This window comes from Crinia signifera, chromosome 4 (assembly GCF_055691185.1).
Source record: "Crinia signifera chromosome 4, ASM5569118v1, whole genome shotgun sequence".
In the NCBI taxonomy this organism is placed as follows: Eukaryota; Metazoa; Chordata; class Amphibia; order Anura; family Myobatrachidae; genus Crinia; species Crinia signifera.
The window spans coordinates 214,808,927-214,834,976 of NC_139220.1; the positions used below are offsets into that span (position 1 = coordinate 214,808,927).

Sequence of the window (26,050 nt, forward strand, 5' to 3'; positions counted from 1 at the left end):
GAAAGGCATAATCTGGTTTCATTTACACCTATTTACATGGACACCTTGGGCCAATAGAAATCATTTCCATTTGAAGACAAGGCAAGGGGTGAAAAGGCTCAGCAACCGGAATTGAAGTGTGATGGCACCCAGTAACAGTGTGTGTGAAGGTATGCACCAACCTTCCTGTGTGCATTGCAGGGAGCTTAGTCTGCAATTCACACTTACAAATGGAGCTACTGAGCAGTGGGATGTTTGACATGGAAATTGCTTGGCTGTAGTATTCTGTTTGTTCTATATTGTTATCTGATTTGTATTGTTAACTAACTTAAGGCAACGCTTTTACTTTTTAACAAAAAGGGAGGGCACTTGTTCCCGTGGCCAACCTAATTCAGTGAGTTTTACTTTCTTAGTCTGGCAATGCTTATGTTGGTATAGATATAATCAGGCAGGTATATATATATATATATATATATATATATATATATATATATATATATATATATATATATATATATATATATATAAAGACATATCTATATGTAAATGTGTAAATATAGCTACAGTATTAGTATCATAAATGTGTTATCTTTCTGATATGATAGCAAAATGTATTCTCTGCAGTGTCATTGTATCTTTTTTAAATATGTCTCCATAAATATTTTTTTTATTGAGTATAGTGTAAATATAAAAATGTATATTCTGGAGAAATAAATATTTGTGAACACTTGACATTACTCAGAAGTGTTTTAGCTTTGTACAATATTTCTAGATTGCTGTGATAAAGTATCAACACATGTTTTGGTATATTCATGTGAGAAAAACTTTGCCTATATTGTATGGCTACAATAGATAGATAGATAGATAGATAGATAGATAGATAGATAGATAGATAGATAGATAGATAGATAGATAGATAGACAGACAGACACACAGACAGACAGACATACAGTGTTCAATATTGACACTTTTGTATGAACAGTTTTGTGTTCATATTGCATAAATTAACAAATAACTTTCTTAACTTTCACTGTTTTAACAGTTATTTAGAATAAACACTAGTAGAACATTGTTCTTCTGAATTGAGTGTCAAATTCTGTTTGACTTTTAACCCAGTCACTGCCAGCTGGCTTTTCAACAATTTATAGGGACAATTCTTCTGGTTATAGCTGGGAGTTTTAAAACTGTGCCTAGAAGAGAAGCTCATGGCCAGGTAAGTGGGATGTATATTGTAAGCAACACAAATAAACCACTCATAAAAAGACAACAATAGAGTAATACAGAAACAGAGGTGGGCTGTTGGTGATGCTAAAATAATTTGTTAGATTTCAGTGCAATCCCATTCTTAATCTCCAGGGATGTTACTAATAATCCCTAATTATTCAACCTCATAACAACATCCCAGACTATACATTAACAGCTGCTAAGCAGCCAGATGTGAATGCTTTAAAATGCATCATCACTACTACACAATCACAGTCATACTAATTACTGCATATGTGTATTCCAATGAGTGGTGCTTGTGCTTTTTATACAGTATTACATATCATACAATGTTATCAACATATGATTTTTACACCATAGATTGTTCAATGCACCATGGCACAGAAATTGGCATGAATTTAAGGATCTAACCTTACTGTAAATGCTATATGGATATGAGGGGCATGTTGAATTAGTTATTGTCTTCATCTCTTTCCCCTGCTTGCCTCACGTAACCCTTTCTCTCCTTGCAGCGTGATACTCTGAAAGTCTGGTGGTTCACAGGGATAGGGCAGGTGATTATCATGATATTAATCAACTGCCTTTCGAATTTCCTGCTGTTCTTGCTGTACAGTATGTCGTCACTTGCTCTAAGGAAATTCTCAAGGAGGTGTTTTTTGTCCTCTTCTCACAAGGAAAATATATTATTATTATTATGATCAATGGATGAAAATGCATAAACATAATAACAAAAACAGTAATTTTATAAATAAAATTGGTATGCATATAATTGTAATTGTACAAAGTTTTAATGATAACAATTTAATAATAACAATATTACTAATAAACTAGAAGCACTTTTTGGTAATGAATTTAAAAAGAAAAACATAAAAGGCATATCTATTTATTTTATTGTATTGTCCTACCGGTTCAAAATAAAATCTGAAAAATGTTTAAGAGATAAAATAATGTAAGTATATATATATATATAAATGCAAAATTTAGCCACTAATGAATCAATCAATAAATAAATACATATAACAACTTTGATGGTTTTTTTTTTCCTTTCCTAAGTACTGTATAATATCTCTTCTTAGAAATGATTATTTCTTTATAGAAAACTTAAACTTTTATTGTAGTAGTTTTGAAAACATAACCTTTATTTAATATAGGTGGGAAACAATGAGAATGATATATATATATTTATATATATATATATATATATATATATATATATATATATATATATATATATATATTAACAAGAAAATTTAGTGTAAAAAAAAATCATCCAGTGTATTAAAAGATCATCTGAAAAAATACTGTTACAGTTTTAACCACATCTTAATGGTTTAAGTAAACAAAAGAAAGAACCAAAGTTTAGTCAATTTTTCCAGTTAATGCAAAAATAACTTATTTTCCCCTGTGATTAAAATAAAAATTATTGTAAGGAAAAACCTACAAGACCAATATTTTGATTTAAGATTTTTCTTGGCCTTTAAACGTATGTCAAATTTGTAAGTATGTACACACAAAGAAATATATATATATATATATCAGTTTAAATATAATGCTACTTTTATGAACTCAACATATTTATAAGGTAGACTGTGATTATTTTTTTTAAATACAATAATAGGTCATAGTTGAATTATTTTTTAATTATGTTATTATTATTTTGCTGTGGTGATTACAATTGCACTAGATCAACTTGTAATGAAGTTTTTAAACAGTTTTAGCAAATAAATACATGTCACTGGAAAAAAAATTTGAAAGTTGAATGAATCATATGATCATTGTTAACAGTCATTAATCTCAGAAAGTGACTTAAAATATATTTTTTTTGCATTTAAATGATTGTCATAACAATTCATTGCACTTATTACAATATTTCTATTTTTTTCATAGCAACATTTTAGCAATTCCCAATAGTGTAATGGGTTGGTGTAAATTACCTTTCAAATTTGGTATCCTTAAGCCCAGAGGGCTTTGTACAATTAGATGTAGCTCAACAAAAGATGTGTTGGGACAAGCAAAACATTAATGACAGTTTTCCTTGCTGGTCAGTAAATCACCAAATCGTTACTTAAACACGATGAATTTAGGAGATTAAACAATTTCATTAATATTGAAATAGCTGCTGCGATTCAAATTAGTTACTTGGAATGCAGAATCACGTTTCCCAATATTAACAGAAGCACTTGAGCACTAACACAATATGACCTTCTAAATTCAGGTAAAAGAAAAGAATTCATTTACAGAAAGCCTGACCTGTATGTTTCATAATAATTTTCATTTTTTTTCAGTATTAACCAATAAGTTGCCAAAGCAGTTCTGTGAATTGTGCTGCTAAACTCTCTGTTCTAGAAAAGGATAAGAAAGAAATGATAAGTGACTATCATGTGCATGAATAAAGTGACATGATAAGACTCAAGGATTAAAATAAATTAACTCTAAACAGAATTAGAGTTGCTTCTCATCAGAGAGAGTTTAATTGAATATTTAAATTTATTTACATTGTAATTTTTACTGGAATAATTTATGGTGATAATTAATTGACTATGCTCTAATACAGCTCTTACTTACATATATATATATATATATATATATATATATATATATATATATATATATATATATGCATGGTTTAAGTCCTAGTATATAGGATATTTACACAAAATAAAACATAAAGTTAGTGTTTATGTCACTAAGGGTTTGTGTATATTTACGCTGCAGTAAATAAAAACATATTAAGCAATGTAATAAAAAAGGCCCTATGCAAATATAACATACACATTCATTTATTTAGTATAATTAGGACAAGTACATTTTTAGAGAACAATATTTTGTGCGTGTATTAAGCATTTGACTGTTTCATCTAAATGAAAAATACCACCAACAGAAAATAATTTATAAATTAAACTTACCAGTACAATATTGTTACAGAGTATTCTGGGAAATATAGCTTATATTGAATCTAAAGTACAACAATGGGTATTTATTCTATAGCATACCAACAATCCAACTAGAGGTAATTTTTTTTTTATACATGTTTAAAATGTGCTTGATAGTATGTTTCTGTAACAGGAGATAAATAACAATATCAATGTATATATTCAATGATGTTTGTGGATTTCTTATTTTTAAAAATGTATGTGAGCATTACCATTGTGACTTATATGTACACCATGCTTATTTGAAATATTCTAATACATTGAGTATGTATTGTGACTAACTTTTCACTGCAGCTTGTTGCTGTTAATAATGGGAATGAAAAGGATGTAAAATACTGTGTACTGGGTGTCTTTTAAAAGGGATTGTTTCTCTTGAAAAGAAATGCAAAACAAATAATAAAAAAGAGAACTTTCAGGGGACTCATTTAAATAAGAAGTTCGAACCGTTGTTGGGAAAATGGAATAAAATACACATAAGTCAATTATATCAATGTGTAAAGCAAATGGGAATCTTCTTCCAACCACAGCTATTCAGTCTTTCCATCACGATGTGTAAAGCTCATCTTTCTGCATGAAAGGACTGCAATAGGCTCCTGTTTTCCCTAAAAGCAGGACCCCACACGTTTACAGGTTTGGTAATAATTTATGCTAATTTCCCTTCAATAAATCCACAATTCGTTTCAGTAGCATGCAGCCTGCTCAGATGTCAGAGGCAGAGAGGGATAAAGGTGGCTAACACAATATTGGTTTTGATCCCGTATGGTTTCAATGCAGGTGTGAGCACATTCTGAGCCCAGGACCTATGTTTTAACTTCAGCCCCCAAACCTCCCCTCTAGGAAGAAAACTAACCCTCCTTTTCAAACCCATCTTAATATGTACAATATAGAGATAGGGAGATGTTAAGCAGCTTTTTAAGGTCTCCTAGGCTTCAAACAATACACAGATCCAAACCAGATTTCTCAACTTGAAAGTATCCCCTGCACATTTCTAGTTAAGTCCTAGATTGTATTTGATGAACTTACTTGTGGTCCCTCTATTTACTTATTGGCAGTGAAAAGAGATCTGATAGAAATGGGTTTGGGGACTGCTTTCTTTTGTTGTAGTTGAAGGTTTTTAAATTTACCAAAGTGATTTTGCTGCCTATGGGAACTAAGAGCAATGGCTCAAACCCTTTGTTGCAGAACACTATTTAACAAATATACCACATTGCTGTGAGAAGCTACTTATCTTTCATTTAAATGGGGCTTTTCTGCTAAGTGCAATCTCTGTGTCCTGTCAATGGCCTATCATTATTCCATAATGCAAATTTCTGGAATTAAACAAGCAACAGGGCGATGACGTAGTAGTTTTATTATCACATATGACAATATTATTCCTAGAAAAAATAATAATAATGAAGTATTATTTGTTTCTGGATTAAATTCTATCTACGACATATTTGTTTATCATGTATAATAGCAATTTTTTGTGAACAGCACAACATTGCTAATTATATGTTCTACCATTATACATAACTCTCTACCTCTTTCTCTCTCTCTCTCTCTCTCTCTGTATATATACCAGATCCAAATAATAGCACTCGAGAGGCAGTTTTTTGATGAAAAAAAGGATGTGTATTAAATGCCAAGCTTTCGGGGTGTAACCCCCTTCGTCAGGACACAATCCTACAGCTGTAGGATTGTGTCCTGACGAAGGGGGTTACACCCCGAAAGCTTGGCATTTAATACACATCCTTTTTTTCATCAAAAAACTGCCTCTCGAGTGCTATTATTTGGATCTGGCGTATTGCTTTACTCTGGGCACCGGGGCTTGCTGATTATCATGTTTGGAGTGCCGGCAGATTTGGATCTCTCTCTGTGTATATATATATATATATAGAAGCAAGTTATCCGCACACAAATAAAGTTTTTATCCAACACGATTGTGTTTCAATCCATGGAACAATAAAGTCCAATAGTATAGGGAGGAAGGAGAGCACTCACCAATTCACAGCTGACAAAGTCCTTTTTGGTAAAAGTTACTTACTCATCTTTAATGAAATAAACACGTAAACAGGCATAGTCAACGTTTCGGTCTGTCTTGCAGACCTTTGTCAAGACATCCGGCCATAGGTACAAGAAATCCTACTTCATCAGAGACCTATATATATATATATATATATATATATATATATATATATATATATATATATATATATAATTATATTTCAATTTTAATACTATGGGTGAATTAAATTTTCAGGTAAGATAACCAAATGAATATTATATTTTACATTGCAAAAAAAATAAATCCGTCATTGTTTATAGTTATGTGTATTTTAACATGTATCACACTATCGACTATTAAGTGGATTTAGGCTTACATACTCTGACATTCACAGACCCTTTATTGTATTATGGTTTAAGAAGCCACATATTGAAAAGCAAATATCGGTACTTGTGTAGTTTCACGGCGCCAGCATGGCACCGTGCGTCTGAGTCCCCTTGCGGGGCTCGCTTCGCTCGCCCACGCTGCAGGCTCGGTGGCTCGCTACGCTCGCCATGCTATTTAGAATCAACTCCATGCCAACATGGATAGTGGAGGTATAAACTATCCATGTTGGCATGGAGTTAAGTTACTTTTTTGGACATATTTCGTGGCTAGCGCCATGCTGGCGCCGTGAAACTAAACAAGTACCCAAATATCATAGTACAATGACAAATAGACACCTCCACTGTTCCTCTACTGTCAGCCTAACACTATTCTGGGATCACTGTACAGATACTTTTCTTCAAATTATTTTCCACTAAAACAGCATTTAATGGATTTTCATATGTTGAGTCTATTCAAATACTCGCAAGTACAATAAATGTGCTAGTACTGTATATTTATAGGACTGAAAACATAATGCAACATTGCACCTTGAATAATGCATGAAGCATTTGTGTAGACTTTTGTGGTACTACAAGGTCCAGCCTGCTATGCCGTAGGATAAAGTTAAGGTTATGGAAATTGTTAATACTTAAAGAAAATGATAGAAATGTCCTATTACTTAAAAAATGTTATGCATTTATTTATGAAGGCGCTAATGCAGTATGTGTCACTTACGTAGGACTGATTGGTGACTCACGTACTCAGATTCCATGGACTTAAATAGGTAAATTATCTCAGATTTTTATCATGTGAACAAAAATGTGAGGTAGAAGTGTTGATAAAACGTGAAACATGGAATGATAAACTAGAGCTGCAAGATAGGAACTGCGAAACAAATATTTGGTTGATTTATTTCACTATAAGAAAACTAGGTGATTTGTTCTGTATCAACATCATTAATTTGATATGTAAGCACAGTTTCCTTCATGAACAGCACTAACATTTACCAGTCTATCTATAGTTTATATAAGTTTTATATATTGTATAAGATGGCGGGAAAAATAAAATGAGACCTGTTTTTCCCAATCAGTAGGCAAGACAGCTGCTCTCCTTACAAAAATCTCTGTTTATACAGGTCGGATCTCCCTTATATGTGTATTCCAAAAACCGAAATATTCCGAAAACCTCGTCCCTGGATATCCACGGCAGCCTCCGGGATCCTCTTCAGCGACATCTCTGGTCCCAGGGGTGCAGAGCGTGAATGAGCGCATGCCAGTGATGTCACCAGCGCACCCACGAACTCGAACAATGCACCCCTGGGACTGGAGATGCAGCTGAAGAGCATCCCAGAGGCCAGATGCTGGGGGACACCATGGACGATGACGGGGGACCAGGTAAGTATGAAAAAAAAATCCAAAAATGTGAAAAAATCCCTTATCCAAAATGCTTGTGGTCCCGAGCATTTCCGATAAAGGATACTCAACCTGGTACTATCAGATTAAAACACAGACTACAACAAATTTTAGAAAGGACATACAGTGCTATACACTGGGTGACATAATAACAGTAATGCAGTTTAATGTTGTGCATATGTATAATTGCAGCGTCTGAGCCTGGCGGTATAAATAAATGAGCTAAAAAGAGAGAAATGCTCTACTTCTATTATAAACCAGCATTTCTAACAGCATTGTTCTGTGTACAAATGGATTTATACAGCTCAAACATGAATGTCCTCATCCACATACTGTAAAATACACTAAGGCGTCTGCCATGCTGCTCTGCAAGACTACTAATTACACTATGTTATATAGTGCAAATACAGTAAAAGAAATTTAAATATCATGCAATTCATTTTATATTAACAATCTGCAGCAAATCTTATATAATAAAAGGCTAACACTGCTCCTCATGTCTATGGTGTGGGTTGTTAGGTCTACAACAACTAGGTCAACAAGCATTGGGTCAACATGGGCATGGTCTACAGTCAAAAGGTCGACATGGGGGTTTTTCACAGTTTTTTCAACACAGTCAACATGGACACAGTTTGAAGTGCACCGCATCCCCTCGCAATAGTGTGCTTCGGACACACTATTTTATTCTCCCACCACGCCCTAGTGGATGGTAGGGCATGAAATACCACCTGTCGGCACATGTCGGCTCGAAAAACAGTGAAAAACCCCATGCCGACCTTTTGACTGTCGACCTTGCCCACGTCGACCTAATGCTTGTGTCAGCCTAATGACCTGTCGACCTTGACCCATGTCGACTGAAACCCATGTTGACCTTGTGGTGTCGACCCAATTCTTGTCGACCTAGTTGCTGTAGACCTAATGACCATATCCCTGTCAATGTGGGGGAATTCAAGTTTTGCAGTTGATGGCCACTAGAGGTGCCTGACGGAACAATTCAAGTGCTGCTCCATTCTGCTGCACATAGTACCGGTGCTGTCATTACTGTTATGTTGCTCTGTCATTTTGACTTGCAAAGAAATAGTGTAAATATATTGTCCCTAACGTAAACAAACTGCAAATAACTAATTTTCGGTAAGTATGGAGATATATATATATATATATATATATATATATATATATATGGAATATGGAATATATATATATATATATATATATGGAAAAGAAGGGGGCGAGAAACAGCGCTCTCTAGTGTGTATATATATATATATATATATTTATATTTGTCATGTGGCAAAGAAGAAATGTAAAATTATGTTGCTAATTAAACCATATCAAAAGTATAGTTATAATATGCTTTGTAAAAAATGAAAAGCAAATAAAATAAATATGCTTGTAAAACCTAGAATAGGCCATAAAAGAGCTAGAGGAAAAAATGGGAGGCTCTTCATTGCCTCCTGCTGTCTATACTTGGTTCTTCTCATTCTCTCCCCAAGTGATAAAGGGGTTTATTTACTCAGATAGGAGTTCTACTGAAAATGGGATGTTGCTACAGGCAACCAATCAGAATCTACTTCTTATTTATTTAACACCTTATTGAAGATAATAACTAGAATCTGATTGGCTTGCCATAGCAACATCCCATCTTCAGAAGAACTCACAACTTTGTAAATAAACCCCCAAAAGGCCAATTACAGTACTAGCTAATTAGCAAGCAGAAACAAATGTTTATTTGTATCTCTCAGTTGTACTTATTTCATTTATTTTACTCCCATGTTGCAGTTCATGCATAGATTGGAATTCAGTGCACCATTTATCAATGAGTTTTAGCTATTTAAAACTCATTGTTTATAATAACTGGTGCTCCAGCCAATCATCTCCCAACTATCATAAGTTTGACTAATGATAGTTGCAAGCTGATTGGCTGAAGAACAATTTATCACATGCAATGAGTTTTAAATAGCTTAAACTCATTGATAAATGGTCTCCTAAGTTTTTATTTGCTAGAATGCATGCTTGTAGTATGTTCAATGACTCAGCAATTATACAGTAAGTAGCATAATGACAGCCCAAGTTCTGTACAGCATACCTGTCAATTACATGGGGCCCTCAGCTGCCTCGGCCATTATTTTTGCTAATATGTCAAACTCAAGATACATTATTTTATCAATAGTCATGTATGTACCTTCATCATTCATCATTTATACACTTGCAACTCATCATTTGCAAAAAAGACGGTATTTCCAGGTGCATATATGTCTTCAATAACACAAGCTTGTCCTTTCTATACTTGCCGTAATTTAGAATGCCCAAGTCTCATCCTTTTTTGCCCAAGTACATGTGCCTGGTGAAGGGGATGCGGTCATCTATTAGAATGAACTTAGGTCTACAGTCATTAGGTCGACCCCACTAGGTCGACTGGCAGGAAGGTCGACCTAACTTAAGGTCGACATGGGCCAAGGTCGACATGACTTAAGGTCGAATTTGCATAAAGGTCGACATGAGGAAGGTCGACTGGTCATAAGGTCGACATGGGTTTTTCACTGTTTTTTGAGTCGACATGTGCCGACAGGCGGTATTTCATGCCCTACCATCCACTAGGGCGTGGTGGGAGAATAAAATAGTGTGCCGAGCGCAGCGAGGCACCGTGTCCGAAGCATCGCGAGCGAAGCGAGCGATGCGAGGGTCCGATTCTCATTGCCAACTGTGTCCATGTCGACTGTGTCGACATTCGGATAAAAAAACAGTGAAAAACCCATGTCGACCTTATGAACAGTCGACCTTCCTCATGTCGACCTTTATGCAAATTCGACCTTAAGTCATGTCGACCTTGGCCCATGTCGACCTTAAGTCAGGTCGACCTTCCTTCCAGTCGACCTAGTGGGGTCGACCTAATGACTGTAGACCTCAATGCAGTCTGACGAATGATCCCATTCCCTGGTGAAGTACATGTGTCCGGTGTTCTGTGATTGTGCAGTGTGAATTAATGAAAGATATGTCATGCCAACTGTGCAGTACTGTATTTGGTACAAAGCTGTCTTGCTGCACAGCATAGACTGATTGTTTATTTAACATTTTCTCCCATAAACCTTATATTTACTCACAATCTATTGGAGGCAAACAGATTTGTGTAGGAATTTATGGACAAATATACACACAAATACACACATACACACACAAAACACACACACACATATTCTTCAGTCCTTTACGTTCACATCATTCCCTTTATTTTATTTATTAACTGTAAATCTTATTCATTCTATGTTTGGTATTATGTAGTATAAAGTTGTTGCAATAGCTTAAACAACACATGGTTTGCTAATGCCATCTCATATGGTGGATAACAGTTGGCCGACCAGAATGTTAAAAATGGCTGCCACACATAGGACCAGCTGCACTGAGCTTCAAAAGTGATAAAATGGAGAGTGATAAACATCCAGCCAATCAGCTCCTACCTGCCATGGCACAGGCTGTGTTTTAAAACTGTCAGTCAGGAGCTGATTGGTTGACTGTTTATCACTCTACTTTTTATCACTTTTTGAAGCTTAGTGCATCTGGCCCATAAGCTGTTACTGATGAGCACATATCTTACCTAACTGCCTTGCCATGGGTGACAAAAATCCAAGTTTCAGCCCTGGGCAAGTACACAGTGTGAACCAAATTCATGTTTGTATACAGTGGCCGATTATCACGCACCGGGATGATTATCAACAGACTGTACATGTGTTGTGATTGCAATAAGCAAATGGGATTGCTTGGACCAGTGATTGACAGGAAGTGTCCCTTTGAAGGTGTTAACGGAGTGTTTATTCAGAGTAGTTAGAAAAATGCAAGCATGTTATGGGGCATGTATCTGTCAATAGCTGTGAGCTTTACATACAAAAACATGGTTGCTACTGTTGTGTTAAGTCTGCTATCCATAGAGCAATCATTAGCCCCAATAATAACATAGTAATTAAGGCTGAAAAAAGTTGTTAGTTCATCGAGTTCAACCTATCTAAGTAGTCAATTCCTAATGACTTTTTTCATTTCTTTTCATTCCTGGGAAGCAGCTTCCCTAGCTAACTTTAGCTGCTCCATAGTCAAGAAAACTGCAATTGTTTTTGTGTACAAACATGAATTAGGCCAAGTGTGCACAAAGACTCATTGTTGCCAGTTATCAAGATTTGTTAACTGGACCAATAGTGGAAATAGCGAGTGGTGGGCCCAGGTGTAAAATCTGATCTAGTTCCTGTCCTCCCCCCCCCCCCACTTGTCCCATTATTAAGCTATGGTACAAATAAGTAAAACTTATGCAGTTGCAGTTGTGGCATTTAAAAATACTATATAGAAAGGAAGCAAGATATGTAAAGTACAGAAGACAAGTGCTCTGTAAAACAGGTAGAGTCCTTTCACATTGTGAAATCAGTCTATGTCATCACTAACAGGCCAAGCAGTTACTCATAGAAAAAAAAAATCTTAGTAAAATACGATTTTTTTTGGCATATTCATATTTTTTAGCATTTACTATTGCCAAAAATAAGATTTTTCGTATTGATGGGACATTCGTATTTGTATTTACAAATACGAATGAATACACCATCGATAGAATACAACAGGAATCACCATTTAAAAGAATGGTGATTCTTAATTTACAAAACGTCCATATTGAAAATACGGCTGCTAATTAGCGTAAAATTACCGCAAATTGCCTGCCAAATATGCCAGGAAAATACACTTTATTTTCCTGTCGTATTTGGCAGAAGCCTGCACGGATCAGTCAGATCCGTGCAGGCTTCAGTGTAAAAACAATAGAAAAATAAATAAATAAAAAACCCGGCGTGGGCTCCCCCCCCCCCCCCACTCCACGGCCTTAACCAGCACCAGGCTGAAAGAGCTGGTAATAAAAAATCTGGAAACTAGGTTTTCAGCAAGTAGGGGTTCCCCGATTTTAAAACCAGCCCCAGGCTGGTTTCCAGGGCAGTTTCCCAAAATACGGGGGACAAAATGAGTAGGGGTCCCCCGTATTTTAAGAACCAGGCCCAACCAGCCAGCTGGGTAATGCCACAGCAGGGGGACACTTATTATATAAGGCCCCGCGGCCAAAGCATTAACCCTACCGACCAGTCAGTCTGGCCAGGGGTTCTGGGGGAGTGGGGACCCCCCCAATAAAGGGGTCCCCACCTCTAGGACTTACCTGGCCAGGCTGAAGCATGGTGCTGTCCCCGGTGACCCTGGGCTGTGGTCAACGGGCTGATTCAGTGTAAAATAATAGAATAAACTATTGTCTAATACTGTGAAACTATGAATTCCAGCAAGCCTCCCCCACATGCTGGGACTTGGAAAACCACAAGTCCCAGCATGCGGGGCATTAAAGGGCCTGTTGACACTTGTAGTTCCACAGTATTAAAAATAGTTAAATAAACACACTGACATCCATTTTAAAGAAAACTTTATGGTACTTGTTTCCTAGCACGGCCACCACGATTTCTATCGTGGTGGTCGTGTCGGAAAAAATCGTGTCGGTCGCGTCCGGTGCATACCAAAACGCACACGACGCGACCGACGCGATGGACCCGATTTCTCCATAGGCTTCAATGTTAAATTATTTTAACATTGAAGCCTATGGAGAAATCGGGTACATCGTGTCCATAGGCTTCAATGTTAAATTATTTTAACATTGAAGCCTATGGAGAAATCGGGTCCATCGTGTCCATAGGCTTCAATGTTAAATTTTTTTAACATTGAAACTGAGTCCATTTAACATAGTAAAAAATGGTAAAAGGGCCAATATGGGCCATTTCTCATTGGGTATGGCCCCGTCATGCGTGTAAAAAATAATGGCCCCCCATTGCGGCCGCCACCCCCACGATTGACGCGAACCCGAAGCGTGGCGAGCGCAGCGAGCCCGCGAGGGGCGGCGGTGCGCATCCTCCGACCTTTTCATTCCCCTACTATCCACATAGGCGTGGAGTTGAGAATAGATTAGTGTGGCGAGCGCAGCGAGCCACCGAGCCCGAAGCGCGGCGAGCGGACGCTGATACCTTCACAGATCCCTGCATCCCCTCGCGGGCTTCACAGGTATCAGCGTCCGCTCGCCACACTTCGGGCTCGGTGGCTCGCTGCGCTCGCCACACTAATCTATTCTCAACTCCACGCCGTCGTGGATAGTAGGGGAATGAAAAGGTCGGAGGACGCGCACCGCCGCCCCTCGCGGGCTCGCTGCGCTCGCCACGCTTCGGGTTTGCGTTAATCATGGGGGTGGCGGCCACACTGGGGGGCCATTATTTTTTACACACATGACGGGGCCATAGCCAATGAGAAATGGCCCTTATTCGGCCTTTTCCCATTTTTTACTATGTCAAATGGACTCAGTTTCAATGTTAAAATAATTTAACATTCGGATGGACAAATCGGGTCCATCGCATAGGCTTCAATGTTAAATATTTTAACATTGAAGCCTATGGAGAAATCGGGGGCATCGCGTCGGGCGTGCATAGGCTTCAATGTTAAAATATTTTAACATTGAAGCCTATGGGTAAAACATGGGCATCGCGTCGGTCGCGTCGTGTCCCTTCTTAAGGCACACGACCGACGCGATGTACCCGAGTACTGGTTTTTTCAAAGGAAATCGCGGGCATCGCAGGCATCGTGTGCCTTAAAGTTAAGGCACACGATGCCCGCGATTGTGGCCGTGATAAGAAACAAGTACCAACTTTATTTCATTCACAGCCCACACATACTGATACTTACCTATCTTGATCCCATAGGTAGCCGTCAGTCCTGGTCCGGGGGTCCGGTTTCCTGGTCCGGGGGTCCGGTGTCCGGTATCCCCCGAATATCGCTATTGGCTGGCTGCTTTGTAAATTACCCTCCAGAACACGAATTTGCATACGGCTGAAACAGCCGTATGCATTCGTATTGAGAATACAAATAAGAAAATATCGTATTCTTAGTCAATTTTCCCCTTATTTGTGCCTGGGATGAGACCTCATGATAACACATCACCTCATTCACCAGCAATTGCATGAGAAGAAGGTTATCCAATGCCAGGCATGGTCAGATGTCATAACTTGCAAAGATAGTTGTTATGTTCATATGCTAAATGCTAGCACTATTATATATGCTATATGCTAGTATGTTCATATGCTATATGCTTGTATTTTCATATGCTATATGCTAGTATGTTCATATGCTATTTGATAGTTGTTATGTTCATACTCTATATGTTCATATGCTATGTTATGTTCATAATGCAATAACATTGAGAGTCAATGATCCTACACAGCAGTGGAACCCTGAGTGCCCATGGGCCCAGATGTGGAAGACCTGCCCCATCCCCAAAAAGTGCTATGAATGGAACTTAACCAACTTAACCAACATATGGAATGGCATTAAATGGGGGGATGCTCTAACATCCGCTCTCCAGCTCTGCCGCACATCGCCTGCATAATTATTGCATATGCAGTAACATATGCAATAATTATGGCAAAGGACAGCTCTTGCGTTAAGAGCTGTCCTTTGCGATAGAGTCAGCGGGTCCCATGGTCACAGGTCCGGGCAGCACAGCTCTGTGCTGCCCGGACACAGGTGAGGGGGGGGGGGTCGATGCGGGGCGGCGGGGGTCCGTGCGGGGCGGCGGTGGGTCAGTACGGGGCGGCGGAGGTTTGCGGTGGCTTGCTATGGGGCATCGCCAGATTTTTCTGGCGATGCCCCCCGCCGCGGTAACCCGGTGGGGGATGCTTACAGCATCCCAAAATGCGGTAAAACCCTGACAACGGGGTTTTTACCGCATTTTTAGCTTACAGAATCTCCCACAAAGTCTTCTTTCTTAGAAACTTAAACCAGATTACACTCCCCCTTCCCCCCTGATGATGATGAAGATGTAGATATTAATAAATATATGGAACAGGCTCTGTACCCATGGGCATATCTATAACATGAGCAGATGCAGGATGTGTGGACACAGGACCCTGCACCCCACACAGCATAACCTGAACCCATTCAAGCTACATACATCTCCATCGGCACTGCAGGATTACTGGGAACATATATAGTGCCATGTTTACTGAGGTCTAGATAACACAGGAAATATGTAAAAGGTTCCATGCTTCTGGTGATCTGCACATACGTACTAAAGAAATCACCAGTAAAATGAAATTTGTGTTATTTTACCAAAGATTGGCACATGTGCAGTATACTTCAAGTGCTTGCCAGGAGCCGACTGCAGGAACATTCAGTGAGAGAGGGGGGCCCCAATTGAGGTTGTACACAGGCCCCGGAATATCGGCCCGTGTTGACACTTTCACACTAGAACAAGACCCGTGTTGAAAAGCAAATTACCGGGAGGAAATGCTTGAACCAATCATTTGCATGGCAATGTGAACAGTGGTCAGAACTGCACCAGGCAACATGACCCAGCATTCAAATGCCGGGTAAAGCCTGATTATCAGTATGAACATAGTATTAATGTGGCCCTTCCGACACCTCACTGATTTGAATATACCCAGGTGAGAATTTCTAATCAGCCAGAATTTCAGCCAACAAATATCAAGCTGAGCATAATAAAAAAGCATCTTAGAGCACTATCTCTAAACATTGGATTAGCAACAATGTTTGCATTACAAGTAACACCTACAGTATACTTACAAGTATTAATGACTTTTGCAGAGCTAATACAGCAAGTAACAAGTCTATATTATTTTTCAAAAAAAGCTGCATGCACTTTCAATGCCAATTTTGTTGCCAACATACAATAATCTGCTTTTCAGACATCTCACAGAAAGCTTCAGCATGCACATAAACCCCACTCTTCTAAAACAAACAAAAAGTAAAACTATTTCATATCAATAAAATACAAAATACTATTTATACCCAATTGTCCATTATATCCATTAACATTATTAACAGCAACCCTATATTCTAATTTTCTTTTTAAGCATTTTGGACTTGACTTTGATTTGTACCCAAACTTGATGGTTTACTTACAAATCTGATGTTTAAGGATTTGTGCAGTCCTGCTGCAGTCCCTCCTTAGCTGCAGCATGGCTGTCATGCTGCAGTGTTTGGGGGTGGGGGGGAGGGGGAGCGTGATAAGGTTCATTTTACATAATGGGGAAGTGGCGCACCAGATGCAGACTACCTGGACCCAGCCCAAAAAATGGGGTCCCCTCAAGCTCAGACTGCTTTCCATTTGGCCACATCCCCTTTTCGGATGGAAGTGTCTCCGGCGTGAGGAGGGGTGGAATGACAACACTAGATGCCACCACATCCGTGATACCTCTGGTCCCGGCTGACCAGATGCAATGATCAATCTGATTAAACTTCAGTTGACCTAGTGTTGTGACCAATCCGACCAACGATCTTCCGACGCAGCACTTTGATAACCGATTCATTCAGCAGGCATCTCCAACCGAATCCTCATGCTTCATTTGAATTTCCTGTGTACAGTATTGCACAATCGCTTCCATTTGTCTATGCAATACCTTAGAAATCAGTCTTTACTGATTAACTGATTATGTTTTATTAACACATACTATTGTATATAAGCCTTGCTCAGTAACACTTGTCGAAAAATGGAATCATTTATATTTTATATATCAATATTCTTATGCTGTTTTATTAGTTTATATTTATACATTTACTATTTACACCTGCAGAGTCATACTGTACGTGTCCAGTAATATTATTTATATGAATCATACAGGTGTATCTGCAGGCACCAAGCCTCAGAGTGAGATAGACCTAGAGCTATTTTCTAAACTTTTTTTCCTATTATTCACATTGTAGATGTGCAAAATACTGTTTAATCTGCACTAGAGATGCTGGCCTGCGACTTACAGTCACACATGAAGCACAACGGAACTTGGCATGAAAAGTCATGTCCGCTGCATTGTATCACTTTGAATACAGATTCAGACTCATTTTCACACAGATGTACAAATGTGACTCATCAAAATTATAAGTGCAGTATAGCTAAGTCCTCACTTAGTAGTGTGAATCAGATGGTGACATACCTACCAACTGTCCCGTTTACATTGGGACAGTCCCGCTAGTTGGACACTATCCCACTGTTCTACCCACGAGACGCAGTGTCACGTGTAATATGTATACACTATAACTTTATAACTTAGTGGATATTTTTATAAATTGCAGTATATTTGGGATCAGGTATACACCACCCAGCCAGAGTGAAATCATGCCCCGTTCTAGCCTGTGAATTGCTTAGCATGGCTTGCAAAAATTAGCTGAATTGGCGAATAGTTGCAAATCTATTTGCAAGTCGCTCACCATCAAAAGATTTTTCCAGTGTGTAAATTCTTTGTATCGCCCAGGACTTACTCACCAGCTGCAATAGAAGAGTTCGGATTGGGGCCGTAGCCAGTGGCGTAACTATAGCAATGCAGGTGCTATAGTAATCCCCCCGCCCCCCATCCCCCGCATGCTTACCTGTCCGCGTGTCCCGGCTCCCCTCCTGGCTTCAATCAATGCTATGGAAACGGATTACGATAAAATGACCGCCTCATAAAGCAGACTGTTCTCTGAAACTGTCTGCGGTATGGGGGCGGCCATTTTATCGTGGTCCCTGTGCATAGAATTTATTGAAGCCAGGAGGTGAGCTGGGACACGCGGACAGGTAAGCACGTGGCAATGGGGGGAGGGGGCACGGGGGGCCGGCCAGAACGACAGGCGGGCGGGCAGGGGGGGGGGGGCGCACCCCCATTAACGGCGGGGGGGCGCCCCAAACAAAGCTATGCCGCTGGTTATAGCTGATGTCCCACGACTTCCCCTCAAACACCTGGGCATGACTGCATTTAGCCCTACACCAAGTACAACCCACAAACGCCGGCTTTCTGTCAATTAACTTGAGAACAGCCAGTGATTAAAAAAAGAATCAGGATTTTATCACAGGACTCCCTTGCGCATATGCGATATGATCCGTATGCATACGCAGTCTATCAATAATCGCTTGCTTTGCGAATTTGCAGCTGTGCGATTAGGTCTGAAGTACCCCCTAAATCCAATAATTAATGCTCGCCATATATTAGAATGACCAGCATTTCACAATTCCCTTGAACTCCCCGGCAGTCCCGGACTCACGGTTCGGTGCATTTTTACACAGAAACAAAAAATGCAGGAAAAACCCAGTTTTTGGTGTTTTTACTGCATTTTCATAACTAGCAAAGCCCCACCATCGGGGGCCTTGCGCGCCACCAGCCGATCCGCGCCGCCCCCACTCACCTGTATTTGGGCAGCCTCCTGCTGTGCTGCCCGGATCAGTGACCACCTCCTCCCTGCACCGCTTCTGGGTGCAGGTAGGAGGAAGCGGAGCCCTCAGAGCCGGGTAAGGGTTCAGAGAGGGAGGGGGGACCCGCTGCACATCGCCGGCCATCGCCTTTGCGTTAATCGCATATGTTACTGCATATGCGATTATTAACAATGCGAATTCCGGCGATGTGCGGCCAGGGTTATTAGAGAATCCCACCCATTGTGCTAATGATGTAAAGTTCGATCTAGCTGCCCAGTACTATGAATCATCTCACGATCGATCAATCTGCACCCAATCCCAAAAGATCATATGTGCAACAAGTAATATCATAGAATTCATCTCATGACCCACGGGCCTGAGCATCGTATCGTAATCGTACCAAAATACCTCACAATGTGCACAAAAAAGCAAACAATGCTTCGCAAGAGCCATTGATATTGTGTATTTGTCTCTGAAATCGCTATAATGTATGGACAGCATAACACACATACTGTATACTGTATGTCCAATAACCACTTTCTCTCATTTTAAAATTTGTATATTAAATCTGTGTAAAGTGTGTATGGACAGCGATGACCATTGTCATCGCTGGGAAGAAAGCCGCTCAGTGCATACACACTGAGCGGCTTTCCTCCTGCCCGGAGCTGTCAGCTGGGGGCGGATGGCTTTCCATCTGCAGTGCTATGGGAAGCCATCCACATGCTGAAAGCCGCTCAGACAAGAAAACTTTCACATGAAAGCCGCCCAGTGTGTATGGGCCTTTAATGTCTCTTATACACTATTTATCCTTCTATATCCCACATTACACATCATTTATTTATTATTCAAGTCCACTCATTGATAGCTAATCAAGCAATCAAATAAACATAACCCTCTTTTAACAATCTCTAGTAACCAGGTAAATTATAAGAGGTACAGAAAGCTTTTGGTTCACATTGTATTATATTTGCTCTACAACAAATACAGTCATTATTCAAAATATAATTTAGTATATACATTTTTTATAAATATACGGTTTGTCATGTTAAGTCATTATATTGAATTATATACAATGAGGGGCATAACAAACTGTGTTGTAGATGTATGAAGCAGTGATAATTTAGAAGAAGTGATAAAGTGCCTGGTACTTTATCACCGGTCAATCATTTCCTAATTGTTCCTTTTTAAAACCAGCCTGTAACTTAACAGTCAGGAGCTGATTGGCTGGTGATAAAGTACCAGGCACTTTATCACTTCTTCCCCATTATCACTGCTTCATAAATTTACAACTGAGTGGTAACATCAGCAAAATACTAATTTTTGTTGTGTTTTGCATTTGGTATTACTGATTTTGGTGTCAAAACTGCAGAAAATTGGCAACCTGCAACATCCACTTATTAATTCGAATGTATATTTCTAATGCACATGCATAGCACTGTGACATGTAAACATTAATACTGCCATTCCATCAGCAGCATCAGTAACCTCAGTGGCACCCGCTGTGTGCTGCATAAATGGGGGCAAGGCTTTTCTGGATTGTGCGTGGCTTTGTAGGGAGTGGTGTAGCTTCGAGGCCCAACCCTCATTTTGCCTCTTTGGGCACCCAGGTGTTCTGGAAACTGACACTGCCAGAAGACTTCAGGTTACCACCCACAAATGCAGGCTTCCTGTCAGTCAGTTGTAAGGGGACTGCAAATAAAAAAATTGCAGGTTTTTGTTGCTGTTTTGGCTCGTGCATACACGTTGTGATCTGTGGCATGCGCAGTTGTTTTATTATCGATCACCGTACATATTTGCACAACAGTGATCAGCTCTGAATAACCCCCACTGTCTGCAGCAGTCAGTAGTTCTTACCCAATAGCATTGCTTTAACTCTCATGTACAGCACTTGACTTGTCACTGTTACAATCGCTTACTAAAAATGTAAAACTGCAAATTCTCATAGATACTGTACCCACAAAATAGCCAGTCTAACTGAATATAAAACGATGTAATGCACATATATAAAATACATACACAGACATACATGAAGTACTTAATGCTATAGATATTCTATACAAATGTGGGTTGATCACATATTCATGTGACTTTAGCATCATTGTGTGAAACATAATTCTGTTTTGTGATGAAATATCTCGTTGTAGTCTATTGTATTGTGTTCCACATAGAAAACAATAAAACAAACATACCTAGAACTTTTACCATGCCACTGACGCCATGCAAACCAGCAATATTTACAATACACAACATGTGTGTCATTATGAAATGGTTCATTCAGCTACAAGATTGCACCACAAAAGCAGAGGTAAGATAACATAACGCTAGTAGCCATGATGTCTTTATGAATTCCATTTCGTATGCCCGTATTCACTGAATAGCCTTTCAGCACTCTTCTTCACCCCCACCACCTTTCTCCACTCCCATCCTGCCTCATTAACACTGACTTTGCATCCTTCTTCTGCACCAAAATTGAGAAAACCCCAAAAGAAATGTTCTCCTTTCTACCGTCGGCAGCCCCGCCACCCCCACTATCTTCTACCTCCATTTATCCCACTAGATGTTCATTCAGCCTTACCACAGACAAGGAAGTCAACTTCTTCATCTTACCCTCTCCCATCTCACCCTGCCCACTGAATCCTTTCTTGCTGAACTGCTTGCTCCTACCTTACTCACCTTTTCAACCTATTTCTATCCATTATCATCTCTCCCTTACCATTCAAACACATTCTTATCTCACCTATTCTTAAAAACCCAACCTTTACCTTCCTCATCCAATAGCTACTGCCCCGTCACTCTTCTCCTGTTTTCCCCAAACATCTTGAGCATTTAGGCATACGACTGTCTCACCAACTACCTGACAGCTTCATCCTTTATCACTCTTGACTCCTCTCTCTCATTCAATCTGCTGTTTGCAATGTGTAGCTTGCCTCCTCTACTACTCTACTAACATAGTATCAGATATACATTATGAGGTCTTTCCACAGTTCTGTGTATAAAAAATATAGGTTAAGGAAGTCACTAGCAAGAGATATTAAAATACAATGGACTTGAATTATCACTAGCTGTGCTAATATTCACAGAATATTTCAATCAAACCAGTTTAAAAAACTTGTCTACACACAGTTTTCCAGTGTTTGGGAGCAAATGGTTGATTATCATTTGCTCATATACATTACCAGCCTTTCAATGCTTCGAGCCAACTGGTCATCATGAAAATTTGTCTAAGTCAATAAAAAGTGTGTAGGCACAGAGGTGCAGGTGCAATTGAAATTCATGGTATCAGAAATATATTGGAAATGTTTTGTGAGTTCCTGGACACAGACTGGCAAATGGTTATCTTAAGGACAGGCTATGGGAGTGTTACAGGCATGCTGCTGAAGTGGTTGTTAGGCTGGAGGCCATACTCTGAAGTAGAACCTGCACCTAGTACAGAGCTGTAGAAAGATTGTATGGTACACGTGAGGATTTCTTCTAAAGATGCACCAAGCAGAAACTTAGCATCCTAAGATGGTAAAATGTTAGCCTCAGTCCTTGAACTTGCAAGAACATGTATATAAACCAAGGTATGGCATGTGATGTATGTTATTTGCAGAAGCAATACCGACAGAAGACAGACTCTGCAGCATCAAACTCAGAAGTGGCCCAGTATCTCCTGCTTCTTGCATTCTAAAACCCTTCAGTACAAGCTTTGATGTGGTGAATCATAGCTTTTTAACAGTTTATAAACATAATACATCCTAAGTTGCAGCCTTAATTCAACTAAACTATAGGGCAATTAATAGGACATTCTTCATTATATACTAGGGAAATTCTTTTACTTTATAAGGGCACATACAGTAGTAAATGATGCATGCAGTATGTTGTATACAGTATATATTATTGTACCTATGAACACTCAGAATAATCCCTACATTCTAAAAAAAATTGTAGTAAACACTGTATTTTATATAACTCTACATAATACCTTGTATTTACTAAACTTCAGTTTTTCGATACATAAATTGTTATTTACATAATTCTATATATTTTAATATAGTTACTGTACACTATTTGGTTAGTGTATTCCATACTTCTGTTTTATATAACAGATAATTAAACTAAATAACAGCAAAATATAAAAGGTCCAATTGATATTGTATTATGACCAGTGGGATGCTAAGTCCTTGTGAAAACCATCAAATACGAATTTCCACATTTTCCCTGTTGGAAATAGTACCAATACAGAAAATGCCACCTTGGTACTGGAGGGATTAGCTCTCTCCCAGCCTCTCACTTCAGTGTTACGGCAGCAGTAGATCAACTGTATAATGTGTACTCTGTTTGGTCATTTGTACAAACAGAACAAAGGCTGAGCTTAGCCAAATTGCATTGCACTTGTGAACTGAGTCCCAATTTGAAGTATCTTTTACAGCAGGGGGAATGAGAACAATTTTGTGTGTGTCTAAAAAAATGGAATAACAAAGCCACTTTCTAGAGCATCTCAAAGTGAAGTACTGAGGCGTGACATTCCCAGGGTGAGAGGGGACAAAGGCAGGGTCAGGGGGATGAAAAAGAGAATCAAACAGCCACTTTCACATGTCTGCCCTCAACTGCTGCACCTCTCCATAATAGAAAACAAATGTTGTATAAAGGGGGTTTGCTCCAATTCATTTAAAATAGCAAATGATAGCTAAACAACATTGTCAGAACGGAATCAACTTCTATGCAGTGCCACCCAGAATGGGCTATAGGGTTTGGTTTAATAAGAGGCTGCAACACTTTTTAACTCTGCTAAAACTTTTGCTGAATTCGTCTGTATAAACTCTAACACACATCATTTCTACATCACATAAAATAAAATACATTCGCCCACTACTGTTAAATGGTACCAGTCACAGAGGACATCCTGCAGTATTTCACCTATTTATCCTACGTAGTGAAATAGGGGGTACACTTACTAAAACTTCTAAAATTAAAAAGAGGTGATGTTACTCCTAGCAACCAATCAGATTCTATAATTTTCTAGGATGCAATAGAGACATTATAGACAGCATTTGATTGGTTGCTAGAATCTTTAATAATTTACCCCTTAAAATCTAAACTTTATATTAAATGTACAATATTTATCAGTAGAGAGCTTTATTGTAGATACAGTATGTAGTGTCCTGTCTTTTTTGTTACTTGAAAAGCAAGGAGTGTTGCACATATTTGTTGTTAGTGTTAGAATGCTTGTATTATACTATTTATTCTGCTAATCATATACATGGTTTAAGTATACCAACAGTTTATTATTGGCTCTTGAAAAGGTTAATAGAACTCCATTCATTCCTTTCAACTTGTCTTTTTTATTCCTCTTTCCTCAGTTCACCATTGCCTTACCACCCACAAAGCTGGCAAAAAGATGTCATGTGATTATAACTAACCTCCAGTGAACCAAAGGATGGCTAATTCCTTGTGTCTAAGAGCACCATTGATCCCTTTCCAATGAATGATCTTTGCATTCAACAAAAAAACAAGCACTTTCTACAGGAAAGAGGTCATTTGTAAAAAGTCTGGACATGAAAGACTTAGAGACAACAATATAGAGGGTTTTTTTCCATGTTAAAATATGAAGGCACCCACTTAGAATGTTAAAATATCCACACATCCATCTCTTCTTACATGCCAGACCATTTTATATCACAAGAATTGGTGGGTAATTTATTTAAATGTTCACATAGAACAATTTATTACATGTCTGGGTGTCTGTCTATTGTGTCTGTGAGGGTGTAGGTATATATGTGTGTGTGTGTGTGTGTGTGTGTGTGTGTGTGTGTATACATTTTGTATTGGTGCTCAAATTGTAACCTGAATAAAAATATTATTGAAATGTAAAATACTTCCCATTGCATAGATCGTTGACATCTGCTCAACATAATGTTAACGTTAATCCTATTGAAAGTCTTACCAAACCTCGGTGCTTGAGCAGAAGGATATATTTAACTTCTTTAATATTTAATTCTGGGAATATGTTCTTTAGATCTGACTTTAGAAAGGATTTCCCCCGCAGCTATCCCCTCCTTTGTGTTATTTTTCTGAAAGATATCACACAGATAGGCAGGATTTAATCACTTGCCTAAAGTAGAGATTGTGGCTTAGACTTCTTGAGAGGAAACTTTTATGATCATGGAATAGAACTGGAAAGTTCATTTAAAAAAAAAAAATAAGTCACTATTTCAGCGGATAAATAAGTGCTTTGTAAGTATTTTCCAAAACCATCTACATTAAAATGAGATCTCTGCTAAGAAAGATAGAGGGGAAGATGCATAGTTGAACCTGCCAGCCCTAATTGTCGCTGCTTTGCATGCCCAAGTAAATGCTTATATTCATCTTGTATGCTGAGCTGTGAGCATCTCTGTGGCCAGACAATCCCTACCTATACACTTATTATCAGGGTGCACTTGCACCAGCTCTATCCTGCTGCTGTAAACAGACATAATTAGGAATATGCAATGTGTTCGTTAGCCTGCAATTTCATCAACATACCTTTATTTAATTCTTGCACTCAGGTATTACCCTTGGTACTTCTGTAGTTTCGCTGCGGCAGTTACGTAGTCAGCGTAGTGTCCCTGTCAGCATTGCAGCCAGCGTAGTCAGCGTAGTCCACATAGTCAGCGTCCCTGTCAGCATCAGCGTTGTGTTCCTGCAGCCAGCATAGTCAGCGCGTATTCAGTGCAAAGTTAGCGTAGTAAGTCAGCGTTACGCAGTTAGTGTAGTTAGTTAGCATTGTGTCAGCGCTTATGTGTGGGAACCATTGACCATTTTTACCCTGCCTGACATGACAGGTGTGAATGTAGCAAAAGAAGGGGAAAGGGGAATTGGTTTATTAATCGCACAGGAGGTAAGGTTTTGTACAAGAAAAAGGCCCCTCATATATATTCTTTGAGTACAACTTGTTATAAGC

The 26,050-nt window shown here is 38.8% G+C and overlaps 1 long non-coding RNA gene across 2 annotated transcripts; it reads left to right on the forward strand.

The window, feature by feature from the left end:
* On the forward strand, positions 1-26,050 carry LOC146074978 (uncharacterized). Of its 2 annotated transcripts, XR_014473488.1 has the most exons (4): positions 1-149; positions 1,716-1,757; positions 22,721-22,824; positions 24,471-26,050. It is a non-coding gene; the product is annotated as an uncharacterized LOC146074978 (long non-coding RNA). The 2 variants fall into 2 exon arrangements; XR_014473487.1 differs by lacking the exon at positions 1,716-1,757.